Source organism: Haemaphysalis longicornis, unplaced genomic scaffold (genome assembly GCF_048455015.1).
Source record: "Haemaphysalis longicornis isolate Haplotype H1 unplaced genomic scaffold, Haemaphysalis longicornis Haplotype H1 scaffold_13, whole genome shotgun sequence".
NCBI lineage: Eukaryota > Metazoa > Arthropoda > Arachnida > Ixodida > Ixodidae > Haemaphysalis > Haemaphysalis longicornis.
The window spans coordinates 62,818,356-62,832,207 of record NW_027526233.1 but is presented as its reverse complement, the minus strand read 5'-3'; the positions used below and the strand labels follow the sequence as shown (position 1 = coordinate 62,832,207).

The 13,852-nt window shown below is 50.0% G+C and overlaps 1 protein-coding gene across 1 annotated transcript in view; it reads right to left on the bottom strand.

The window, feature by feature from the left end:
- Positions 1-3,974, bottom strand: part of LOC144164078 (uncharacterized) — a 195,644-nt gene extending 191,670 nt beyond the window's left edge. Inside the window, exon 1 of the mRNA XM_077694648.1 lies at positions 3,641-3,974. The gene's annotated coding sequence lies outside the window, so the exon portion shown is untranslated. The remainder of the gene's footprint in view (positions 1-3,640) is intronic.
- Positions 3,975-13,852: the final 9,878 nt, after the last annotated feature.

Below are 13,852 nucleotides of genomic sequence, written 5' to 3'. Positions count from 1 at the left end.
GCGTCGTTGGAGGGTTTTCATTTTTCCGCGATCGTGCAACTTTACCTCCAGAAGTTGCATCTTTTAGTTTCCCCCGCGTGGGCTGGGGGACCTTCCACGTGAGAACTCAGCATTGCTACGGCGGTTCGGCGACTGGTATGGGTAGGGTGACGGCGAACGGTTGAAACGGGCTGGTCGACGGCTGGTGTTGGACAGGTACTCTTCGATCTCCGATGGGCGCTGGCCAGTTCGGGGGCGGGGTGCGTCGACGGAGAACCCTCGCAAACCGAGCCTCCTGTAGGGGCAGCGACGGTAGACGTGGTCGGCCTCTCCGCAGTGGTAGCACAGCGGACGATTGTCGGACGTTCGCCACACGTCGGTCTTCCTTGGGGCAGGGGGTTGCGCCGCAGGTGGTCGGGCCGGCGAGAGGGGCGACGGTACGGAGCCTCGTGACGATAGGGTGCAGATGGGCGAGGGCGATGTACAGCAGCCGCGTAGGTCATGGCTTGCGGCTCGCGAGGTGCTACTGGCGTCGTTGAAGTTCCCAGCGCTTGCTGCACTTCTTCTCTAATGGCGTCGGTAAGAGAAGCGACTTGTGGTTGCGGCGGCGTCGGGAGCAGTTTCCGCAGCTCCTCCCTCACTATTTCGCGGATAGTGTCGCGTAGTGAGTCGGAGTTGATAGTGCTGGCACCAAGCGTTTCCGAAACCAGCGCATTGATTGGGCGGTCGTACTGCCTCGTTCGGATTTCGAGCGTCTTCTCCATCGCGGCGGCCTCAGACGCGAATTCGGACACGGTCTTGGGGGGGTTGCGAACAAGGCACGCGAAGAGCTCTTGCTTCACACCTCGCATCAGAAACCGTAGTTTCTTTTCTTCCGTCATTCCTGGGTCCGCACGGCGGAAAAGTCGCTTCATTTCCTCGACGAAGATTACGACTCCTTCGTTCGGGTGTTGCGTTCGAGTTTCCAGTAAAATCGCAGCTCGTTCTTTTCTCACCACGGTCGTGAAGGTCTTAAGGAACTCGCTTTTGAATTGCGTCCAGTCGGTCAAGGCGCTCTCGTGGTTTTCAAACCAAGTTCGGGCTGCATCCTCCAAGTAAAAGAAAACATGCCGGAAGGTTTCTTCATCGTCCCACCTGTTGAAGATCCGCACGCGCTCCAGCTTCTCCAACCATTCCTCTGGATCTTCAGCGGGGGCTCCCCGGAACGATGGCGGTTCCCGGGGCTGCTGCAGCATGATTGGCGACGTTGTTTCTTGTACCATGGTGTTGGTAGCAGCGTTCCTTTTCTTGGGCCCTTCTGGCATCAAACCAAACTCGGGCGGTAAATCTTGCAGGCGGGGGCTGGCTCTTGTTGGACTGGCTTGGCGGCTTTTCGAGGTTGTAGTGGGCATGAAGGGTGCGTACCCAGCACCTCCACCAGATGTCACGAAGCCAAGGACGACGCAGTTGTCTTGCAGGAGAAACAAGTTTATTGGAGCGAACTTGTTCTCCCCTAACAACTCAAAAGAATACAGAGGCGGCGAAGCAGCGGTCAACAAAGTGACTTGCGTCAGCGAGCGTCGCAGAATCGAATGCTCCGGCGTCCGCACTGCAGGCTTTTTATCTTTCGGCGCGCGTGGTTCTCGAAACGTCGATTCGCATCGAGAACATAGTAGATCCAAGAAGATTATTCTGGGCTGTTCACGTTAGATCGGAATGCTCTCCCTATCACGACAGATAACACATGCGGCACAGAAAGAAAGAATGGAACACGCGCTTCCCTTGGCGCAGAGATAACACAGACCGGCGCAGCCGGGCGGTAAAAGCAAAACACAAATAAACAAACCCAATGTATGGTTCGCGGCAATATGACTTCTCACAGAAGGCGCGGCTGTGTACGAGGCGAAACACGTCGTGGGGTATTGGGGAGTGTTAGAATTGAGGAACCAAGCGTAATGGGCCCCAAATAATCTATGGGAATCGAAAGCAACACGCTTGCGCGCGGCGAGTTTTGAAGAGGGTCTTCTCCAACGGCTAGATCGCCGTTTTAGGATTCGCGGAGTCCGATGTTGGGAACTTTAGACTTAGCGTCGTGGCAGATATTTCATCGCCGCTATTGTTACAGTCGCGAATTACAGTCCTTAATAAACACGACTTTTTACCACACTGTAACCCCCTGTCTCGTATGTGGAAGTTTGTACCCGCGGTGACTGCCATTTAGGCGATCGATGATCAAGATACCTGCCACGGCCCTTGCGCGCAGGTATCGCTACCCTTCGGCCGCTCGCGGCACCGCGTGTGAACGGGCCGGCGGTGTCAGGACCGACGTCCGCGGCCGGTCGGCGTAGATCACGCCATATATATGAGCATCCTTTGAGAATCACAGCTGATGACACCACCAGCACAATTTTTCCCCACACTAACATCCACTTCGCGAAGTTAAAACTCTTCTTCCGCGTTCAGGGTGTTTTAAAAAGCGGCAGCAAGGTGTTGCAGCTTGGACCTGCGTCGGTTCGAGCCGCTGGCGGGTGGGTACGGCGGGCGTGTGTGCGAAGCATTTCTGCGAGCAGTAAACCGTTCATGATTTGCTGCTTCATGCATTTCTTGCGACGTGATGCGAAATCTACAAATATAGCTCGGCGATCGTCGTAGCCTACATTGATCGGGGAAAGGAGGCGCAGCTCACGCTTACAACAGTTCGGTCGCATACGTCGACATACACCACCCCGCTCAAGCCGTTTTCCGGCAGCCTACCGCAGTTGACACGGTTATAAAGTCCCCATGAGGCCAAACTACGCTTTCAGTGATAATTAACTTCAAACGCCGAAAACTAACACGAAAATACACTTTGAATGCCCGTCCTAAACGAAATGTGACGAGCCGCAAGCCAACTACGCAGCAAGGTAGGAACAGGGCTCCTACAAGTGACGTCAGAACTAACGCCGCGCGGCCTCTCCAGTAGGTGGCCCTCGCGGCCAATACAGCTTTGCTGTATATATCCCGTGTCTTTGAAGCACAAAGACTTCTAGCGCGAGGCATTAAAAAACGAGTGTCCCGGTGTTTAGTACCGTGACTACAGGAAACTACGACGACGACAGGAGACGCCGACTGCCCGAGACCCAAAGGGGCACCGCTTCTGAAAATCATTTTGCGACTGTATAATCTAACTCTAGTTTCTGCTGCTACATAATTATTCTGCTCTGAAAAGCATGAGGTCACGATAGCAGTATTAGCCCCCTTACTCCACTTCTCCAGGAAACTTTAATCGCTCAAGAGGACAATACAATTTTGAATTGCCTCAAATATACCCATTTTAAAAATACCTTGAACACAGAACAACTCAATGCAGCCTCAAGGCCGCTCCTCGAAGTAAACGCAATTGATGGATTACCGTCATGTTGAGCTGTATATTGGGGTGACCAAATCAAAGATGACAAAATGTTGAGGTGCAAAATAAACTGCAGTGAATTTAAAACAAGGATCTGACGTTGAGACTAGAGTACCGGTGCTTGGAGAACCAGCAAAACTATACCACTTAACATAGTCCTGCCGGCATGTAGTCCCACGAACGTAATCGTTCATGGCAACGGAAACCATTGCAAGTTCATGACGAGTTTTACAAACCATCGCGACCGTGCTGAGAAAAAACGAGGACTACAAATAGTGAAAATGCGCCGCTTACCCGGCAAATCAGCCAACGTGCGACTTCTTTGAGATGGTGCAAACGGAGAGCAAGATGCTGCTGGCTTCGTACTGTTATTCTACAGACGGGACCCCGGCTGATGTTCTGTACGCCTGCTGTGAAACTGGGAGCACAGCCCGTGTTCTCCGTGAGCGCCAGTTGCCAGTCTCCATCCGCATTTATAGAGGGCGGTGCGGGCGCATTCTTTCGACAGGCTGTTACATGACAAACTTGCAATGTTGAATGGAGGAACGGAAAGGAGACGGCGCCACTGGAGAAGGGAGAGTAAAATCGAAGTTGACGCCGTGGTGTCACTTGAGGCTCCGCCGTGTGATAGTGCGCCGGCTCCAACCGAACAAGCGCCGGCATAAAGCTAGAAGAAAAAACATTATCGTGGGTCGCGTTTGGTCACACGTTGGACGGATATCGGCGGCTCGGGGAAGAGAAACGGGGAGGGAGCGGCTTCAACTGAGGTGGGATTGCGAATGCTAGTTGCAAGACGTCATGAAAATTCAAAATTTTGTTTCTTTCTCCATGCAATGTGCTTTTATGAGAAAGGGTGAAGGGAGAGGGAATGAACGAATAAATGACTTTATTGAGAAGGAGGTGGTAGGCCCTGTTTGGTTAAGGATTGGGTCAGGGGAGAAACACAACACATCACTGTCCAACGTTCAAGTCAGTTTCACCTCCCTTAGCTGTGAGCAGGAGACCGGAACTTGCCCGCCGGCGTATTCGGGTCCCGAAAGATGAATGGCCCACTAAAGGGAGAAAACGAGGAGTGCGAGAGGGAAAGGCGAAGGGACGCTTGGCTCTTCCGCCGTTGCGCTACACTCCCTGGTGCCCTTGCTCGACGGGAAGCGCACCGGGCGGAAGAAAAAATAAATAAAAAATAAAAAAATCCGCGCACGGATTACACCGTCTTCCCGTGGGGGAACCCTGAGTAGTATTCAAAGCAGCCATGGGGTCGATTCAAGTGCCCATTAGTTTTCAATTCGTCGTTTCCACTAGGTTGACGTACATAGCTAGCGTTATATTTACACTTTGGTTTCCATAGTACCTCCCACACTTTTCACTTACCGGAAGTAGGAAATGGAAAATTGCGTTGAGCCCATGGCTGTTTCGCATACTTCTCGGGGATTCCCATCGGGAAGATGGTGCAATTTTATTAGATGCGACGGGGCTATGTCCCTCCCTTGTCGTTGTTGCGCAGTCCACACCCCCACTGCGCATGCTCGGCTTGCTGAACGCCGGGTGGTGTCTTACCCTTTATTGGCTCCTGGAGCGACAGTGTTACCGGTGTCTTCCTGGGCCGGCCCGAGATGAGCCGAGCATGCGCAGTGGGGGTGAGGACGGCGCCACAACAATGGGGGGACATAGCCCAGACTATGAGATGCTGGAGCGACCGTGTTGCCAGTGTCTTAATGGGCCGGCACGAGACGAGCACGCTTCCACTTAAATGGCACCTGGAGTAGCAGTGTTGCTGGTGTCTTCCTGGGCTGGCGGATGGACGGACGACGGATGACGGAGCCGAGAGCAAGAGATGCTTTGCATCTAAAAGAAACGTTCAATAAAATCACCACAAAGTAATCTCACCGGGGAATTTTACTTGTCATTAAATCCATTAAATCCAAGCAAAGTCATCGAGTAACTTGCTAAGTTTTCTATACCATTGTCACAAATCAATTTCATTAAAACTTTTAAACAGTAACGGTGTGTCAGGTAACTTCAGCCGGAGTTTAAAAATATGCCAATGCACTCTATCACAACGTCAGGAAATCCATGTTGCTCTATTTGCATGCTGCTCTATGATCAACTCCGAAAGGCCCAACGAAAGACACGTTTTGATTAAATCGCTTGCGACTCTTTTGTTCGCCGACGTCAGAGTGGGATAGCACCAGTCAGTAGCCGTAAAGATATAATCATCAAAAATTACAATACGCCTCTTGGGGTGTAGGGTTGTGACCAAGTACAGTGCGTCAGCGAAATTGGGTACGAATGCGGTGTCGGCATCTGGGGTCGATAGCATAGGTCAATTATGGCAGAAGTTATAATTATTCAGCAATTAGATAATCAGAAATGACAGCAATGAGATAGTCAAGAGTAGTTAGATACCTTTTGACGCAAGAAAGCAAGTAAAAAATACAGTTAGAAAGTAGCAGAGCGGTTTGCAAAACACCCAAATAAACAGTTTCAGTCTTTCTATCTATTCAGTATCAGCGTTTTTCAACGTGCTCGTGATGCCGGGGAAATATAGAAAAAACACCACATCACATTCCCTCTGGCGCGTACTGATTGCAGTGCTCGCAAATATTCTGCGCACAAACAGCCATAGGCGTGCTGCTGCTTGAAAGGCAGCAGGTCACCGATATAAACGTTGGCTGTGCCATTTGCGCGACCAATGACCTCCCATAGGGACGGTTTGTTATCGCAATTAGCACGTGCGGGGTTTATCGCATGCGTCGCTGACGGGTTGGTTTCCAGGCGCAGCATGCCTAACGGTGTGTGTGTGTGAAACATCTGAAACAACGGAATCCCGACGCGCAAGTGAGCATAAAATGTAGTATTTTTTGTATTTCGCGGATATCATAAATCAGCTGAACTCCCTAATACCTAACATATACGAAGACGGAAAACGTTTTTCCTACATTTGGCAAACCGCTCTGCAACTTTATAATCGGAATTTCCTAGCGCGTCTACTTTAGAAGTTGTTTAAATAAAATTCACTAATTACCTGATTAGGCGAATGAGAAAAATAGAGTCACACACTATACATAAAAGTGAGCAACATACAAGTGGTGGCCTTGTCGTGAAGCGCATCCACACTGTCATTTTGTATGAGCAGAATTACCTACAGCTTACGGTACCACCACCTCGACGCAAATAAATATGAAAGAGTTGACGCAGTTATTAAAAGTGCCTACAAGACATCCTTCGGCCTTCCTGTATAACGTTCTAGTGAAAAATTCTACAAGTTGAGAGTGTGCAACACCTTTAGGGAGGTCAAAGAAACTATCCTGGAAGAGCTGCAAGCACGACTACCGACAACCAACACTGGAATAGAAGTACTCAAAAGAGCCGGGTACTCAGTCCACTCATATTTGTTGCAGAGGGAGACAGAACTTTCTTGTCGATAAAGAGCAAGCCTCAAAATTCCATAACAAAAAATCTCACCCTGATTAGTGAAGTCACGAGAGAAATTAGAAAACTAATTTCAGAAATTCTCCTGGAAAACAACAAATAATATAATTCCTCTTACAGCTAGGGGTAACACAAAATAATATAAACACCGGTCTATCAGGCACTGAAAGAAAACAAAAGCTGACTTCCTCGTGAGTCAAATATGGACCACAGGGAGTCTTAGGGTTCTAATGCCCTTCCTCGCTGCAGTACGGCCACGGACCGAGTCCACTTATACAGACTAACTAGAAAACAATGCCGATACCTCACATTATACTAGACGCGCAGGAGGCCAGAATTCTCCGGTAAATAGAACCCGAAACCTCCCCACATAAGTGCAGATTAAAAATGTTGTTTCCAGCTACAAGAAACAATGCCGCGAATTCCATCAGAAGACAGACCTTATCCACACTTTCTGGACTGGCCGGCCATATAGCAACAGAAAAGCTACCACACCTGAATAGGATACTCTTAAGAGGCACTCTCCAGCTCGGACCTCTACCTACAGCAAAAACTAACTGAAAGATCCAAGTTAAGGGATTTCGCCAGAGGAGTGCTAGAAACAGGATTCCACGCTTTGCTCTTGCCCCTCGCTCAACCTCCCTTGTGAATAAACTTTACTACTACTACTGCTACAAAGAAAGTCTCGCTAACTTCAGCTGAAACATCGTGTTCATGTAACATAATTGGCTTGTAGTATTTTAATAAAATACATTTTTGCTGAGGATAGTTAGTACAACTGTTTATTCTAAAACACAGACATTAAATGAAGTGACGAATGACAGGAACACTACCACCTGTTAATATATTTTAACTTTCGCAAAAAAAGTAGGAACGTCTCACTGTTCTGCGCTGTAGCAAGCCAGGCAGGATCATCATTACATTCATCAGCGACCGAGAGTCGGCGAACGATCCCACTGCAGCCGTAGCCAGTTCCATCAAAGCCCTCATTCCCATTTGACGTGCACTCCCCGATTTCTCAACACGGCTTGGCAGCCGGAGGACTCGGAGCTTCATCACATCGTGCCAAACCGTGGACCTCACGACAAGGCTCAGGTCATCGACGCTGGGACCAGCGCACGTTCTGGGAATCAATCAGACGCCTACGACCTGTTCTCAGCATCCCCGGGCGCCAGGTGACTACCTTGGATCGGCTTCTGCCACGTCGTCAGAGCCTCCGCTCTCGCCTCTGGATGGTGTATTATCCCAATCGGGAGGTGCACAGCGAGAAAAGCAACGACTTTCGGCGTCAAAGGTTATCGTACTGCTCGAACAAGTCGAATGGCTCCACAACCAGATAAACAAACTTTACGACCTCATCTTGGGCGAGAGACTAGAGACTAGACGACCTTCTCGAGAGCCAGATGTCGCACGCGGGAAAGTAAGGAGACAAAGACGTGAACGGGGCAGTGGCCCTGCGCTTCAGGTTGCAAGACGAGCTCGCATAGCGACCGTTGCGGCCAGTGAGGTGCCAGACTTCGACCACCAGTCAGCCAAAGCTCACTCAGCTGCAGCTGATCAAGTTCGATGAAAGCCGCAAAAATGTGCAACGCTTCTGGATGCAGTTTTCGCCACCTGTACATAACGATTACCTGATGACGGCCGACAAATATTACTGGAACAGCGATTGACCGCAGCTGCAATTGCGGCCTCCGACTGAGAAAAATGAAGCCCTACACGCAATTAGCAGCTGCTCCAAAATGACGTCCGATGCTTTAGGTGTCTCAAGCTAAGTCACTCGGCGAAGGAGTACAGTGGTTGATTTGCAGTGTCCTCCGGCCCAGCGCAGGAGGCCTTCCGGCAGGCTGCGGTCCCGGTGTGAAAGAAAATTTGTTACCACGTCATCACCGGCTAGAATTCCTCCCACAAAAGAATATCAAGAGATATAGCAGAATATTTTGCGGCGACGTATTAACTTTATAACAAATCCGAGAAATGAAGTCTGGAGCATCTACTTGTTTACTTTCTTCCCCAGCTCATGTGCCACAATTACTTATCTTTTACTATGACGTGGTCACGGATCGGCGTCTTTAGCATCCACCGTGGTCTCGCGTAATTCGCACCACCAGCGCCAAATCCTCCCCTAGTGCTACGTGGCGTCTGAAAAACGTTGCACGTATCGTTATAGCAACGAGTGGTGAGGAAAAAAACGAGTTTGGTGACGTCGCGGACGCTGCTGACTTCATTTTTTCCCCGGCAGCCGGGCCGGGCCGCCCAACACCGGCCTCTGAAACCGACGCTCGCCCAACTTTCGCGCCTGCCGGTGGTCGCTGCCTCATGGGTTGCTCGCCAATATCGCCAGGCGCAAAAGTTGGGTAAGTGGCGGCAATGACTTGAAATGGTGGCCCGTCGCTTGGTATGTGGCAGTAACGTGGTTAATAATTGAACGAAGAAAATGTGTAGGCAATAGTGTGTTTTCTTGTGTCGAATTGTTGTCTTTGTGGAGATAATAATTGGTGCATTACACAAACATTCTTTTTGCTTTGCGTTTATTCAAAATTCATATCAGGAAGTCTTTGATTCGAAGTCCTGAAAACACACGCACTATACTCATAAATTGCACATATATTTTATGTACACAGTACTGGACTCTAATCAAAAATATGACACGCAAATTTAGGCATACGATATTTCACAATATGAAAAAAAAACGTTCTACATACATATTTAGGTACACAATACTTCATTGCGAAAGAAGAACTTCGAAAGTCCTAGTCCCTACATAGATTTTGTTTCGCGCACACCTCGGCGGGAGAAGAAAAGAACTTGAAAGTTCCACTCAATGTATACTTATTTCTTGGGCTCACCTAGAGACAGGAATGTTCCTTAGACATTAAAAAATTTGTTTCAGTTCAGAGACACAATAATTGGGAACCTTTAATTTAAATGAAAGCTTGCAGACGTATGCTTCAGGCCCTGCCTTTTGGGCGAGTTAACGCAAACTCTGAATGAGAGCGTCGCCCCGCCCATTAACCTGTATACACTTCCAAGAAATCACGGTCACGCCAACAAAATGCAGCGAGAGAAAACTGTTGCAACGCAATGACCGGACTATAGACACTCGTTGCTGGATTTTATCTACGTAGAAAAATATTGCGCAACCGCGTCGTAGAACACAATAGCAACACAAATAGAACGCACCCGTCTTTTCTTTTAATGGCGCCTGAATAGTCTGCGTACCGCGGGGGGGGGGCGAAAGCGGGGGGGTGGGAAGAAGACACGAAGGAAAAAAAGCTTTCCTGTATTTTAAGCAGGTTGGTACAGGCTACGCTCTATCTTGTGTCTGGGCAGCGCCTCTTATCTCATCCTGTCCGATACGGCATGATTATGAAATAGCAAACGCAAACCCACTCGCGATAAGATGACAAGGCGCGGCCGCGCAGATTAGATTGAACAGCAAACCAGGCAATGTAACTTGGTTTTATTGTTTTTCAATGAGCGAAACGCTTGCAATGGCGGCTCAGACTACGCATGTATTTCGGCTTGGGCTTTCACTGCTCCCTCTTAAAATCGACTCGCATTGAATACCGCGGTGTTACGTCAGATTTTTCGCATCACTTAAGCAACGCTTGGGAGTAGTTTCGCCGCAACTATACGTTTTGGAGCAAGATGGCGGAGGAAAAAATGCTTAGGGCGCAGCACCTCCACGCCACCAATCGCCGTGGCAGTAGGTACGCCGTGAACGGCAAGAAGCGCGTACATGTGAGCTTGCGTTCTTTGTGACCAGGCGCGTCGTGATGACATTGGATGGATTGAGGAGAGTCACCGGAGGATACGTCCTGTGAAGTCGCAATCCGTCCTCGACTTGGGGACCAAACCAAGACTCATACCTGCTGCACGAAACAACAAAAAACACCTTGATACGTATACTGAATCAAGGAGGTGGAGGAGGAATAAACTTTTATTGAGGCCCAATCCGACGCCGTGTGTGGAGGCAGACCAGTGGGGAGACTCCTTATTCCAGGAGTCCCTGGCTCTGGCTGGCAGTCCGGGCCTGTCTCACCAGGTTAAGATGGGAGCATGGTTCACAGCTGGACAGCTGCGCCGCCCACTGTGAAGGGGAGGTGAGGGGATTGGGAGGGAGCTCGGGTGTTGCAGAGAATTCCCATACGATGTGCTAAAGTGTACCCCTTTCGGGGCAAAACTTGCACTGTGGTGAGTGAGAGGGGGGGGGGAATCAAATGCCAAAGTTTATTGTGAGGGAAGGTCCGGGTTTGAAGTTGACGGAGAGAGGGTGATTCATCGGCTTTTGTTAGAGGCGGGTGAGGTGGAGGGAAGGTATGACGAGAGAGCTTGTAGTGGGTGAGAATGTCATTGTAGGTGAGTAGGGGATGGGCATCCAGGGTGGTAGGAGGGGGGTCGGGGGCAATGGGCCGGTGTACCACTTCTCGGGAGGCGTCATGCGCCGCTTCATTGCCGGCCAACCCACAATTGCCAGGGGTCAATAAAATATGGCGCTCCTCGCGGAGGTAAGTGGAGTGTTTAATGATGCGTAGGGCAGTGCGAGGAAGTAGACCTTTTTGAAGATGTCGACAAGCTTCCTGCGAGCACGTGTTTACTATCACGTAGTCGCGACGAGTGGAGGTAAGGACCAGCGCAATGGCTATCTCTTCCGCTTCAATTTGTGTTGAGGCTCGAGTGGAGGAAGTGACGACGGCACGCTTTTGACTATCTGCACTCGTGACTATCTGCGTAATCGACGTTCAAGCAGTTACTAAGGCAATAAAAAAACGGCAACGCCACCACAAATTGATCTTACGAGCCAGAGTGTGCGCGCCAAAGACGCGTTTGCTTCAATGAAAACTTTGCGTACCTGCAGAGCTCGGATATGTTTACACATTAGTTTCCACTCCAAGACGACTGACATGCACGTCTCATTAACTTCACGTTACATGCGCGAAGTATTTTGAAAACAGAAGATTGCAATCGTTCGGTTTTAAAGAATTCACTATAACTTGTACAAAGCTAATTTGCTTACCTGTCGTCTTTGGAGAAGGTGAGAAACTTGGCCAAACTGTTTCGCCCTGTGTTTCTGCACCACCTAGCTGCGCAGGACTGGTAACGCTCCTTCCTCCGCGGCCCCATATTTAATCTACATTCGATTATATTTTATAATACAGCGAAACGTTAGCCCCATGGAGGCGTTTAGGCAACCGGCACAACCCTTCGCACGCCAGCCCGCTCACGCATGCACTGAACTGGCCAGCCGTGCGCGCCGACAGAAAAAAAAATTGGCGCCGGTGAGTGGTGAGCTGTTGCGCATGCGCGAGGAGGCGCGGAAGCGTTGAAGGTGTGGAAAGAAAGAAACTCTTGGGGAATGGGAAGGGCCACGCCACAGCACCCTGCCGCTAGGATCGCCCCAATTTCGGAAACCGAAACTAGCCAAAGTCGCTGACCAGTGACGTGGTGTTCGAGATTAGAGCGCAATTTTAACAGCGAAGCTTTTAAACAAACCGTAATGTTTCGTGTCCGCCAATAATCACGAGCGCATGCTCGTGAGCGCAGACCGCGCGGCGACCCCCCGCCTCAAGCGAAATCAAGACAATGCCGAGTGCTCGTGACTCGATGTCTCGCGACTACCGGCCAGCCTGTGCATGTTTGTCTAGACAAGCATTCTCCCTTTGCGAGATTAGGAAAAATTGCTGCGACCGCCGTGCAGGCAAAAAACCAAGAAATTGCCGAGCGCTTGTGCGTGCGTGACTCGCGACGACAGCCCGGGGAACCCTCCGCACGCTTGTCAAACAAATATCATAATCCGGGAGATTCGGCACGATTTCTGCGACCGCCCGACAGTTAAAAGAAAACTAAGAAAATGCCGAGCGCTCGTGTGTGTGCCTCCTGGCGACCGCCTGGCGTCCCCCGCACACATTTGTCCGTCCAAGCATAACTACTTTGGGACATTGGCCAAAAGTGGCCAAAAATATCAAGCGTTCACCGCAAGCGTGGCAACACTTGCTCGGAACGTAAAAGACACGTGATAGCGTATGCCCCTCCAAAGGGATGACCAATGCTTATCAGATTCAAAAGAATTAAAGAAGCTCACAATGATTGCAACAATAATTAAGCAAAGGTGTTTGCAGCAGCGAAGAAGAAGTAAATCCGCCGCAACCGTCGACTTAAGCATTCGGGATGGTCGAACAGGTTGCGTGCACCTGCGCTTTTTTCAAGTCTTACGTGTTGGTGGGAGCTTCCTTCATTTTTATTCATGCAGATTTCACACAGATCGCCTATGCTGACGGCTGCCCAGTTTATGACTGTTGGAAACGAACTGTGTAGCCGGAATATGCGCATGCACGGCCACTCCAATACGACCACTTCGTCTCGGTTCGCATTTTTAACCGCCGCTGCTGCAGAAGTTTTTTGGGCCTAAACAAAGCGCGTTGGGGAAAGTGACCGTGCTGCGAACGTAGACCGGCCATTGCTTTGCGTGTGCCTTTGCGCTTTATCGCTCGTGCCGTGTCATCGTGCTCTCAAAAGGCTAAGAATGCAGGGCGCGGACTGCGCGTAAGATATTAAAGAATTTTAGCTGACCTTTTCTGACGGTCCGCTCAGCTCCGATAGCTAGCGGGAGCGCCGTTGCGCATGCGTAGCGCGCACGCGCGCTAGCGGGGATTCCGGAGCGGGGCCCCGCTCCGCTAACCGCGGCCTCTTAGCGTACCGTCGCGGCAGCTTACGTTACCGTGCGGAATATCAGCATGGCTGCCAGACGATGCGAGTGTGCTCACGCTAACTCCGTTTCTTTAATTGAAACCTGAGCGACGTAATCGCAAAATCTTTTCCGAATAGGCAAAGGTGCCGCACTGCTCAAAGAGCTTTAGTACGGAAACGAAAAACTGCGACCGAACCGCGGGGGTGCTTTATGCAGCGCCGAGAAAGACAGCCTTGTCTTGGCTATTCTTAAGTGTATTGGCTTCTTATAAATTATTTGGAAACATTATACCGTGTAAGCAAGTGAATTCTATTAAAAAGGTGAAATAAGGCACTAAACACGCCACGTTACGTTACTTGAGCGACCAGATTGCAATTCGAATCCTT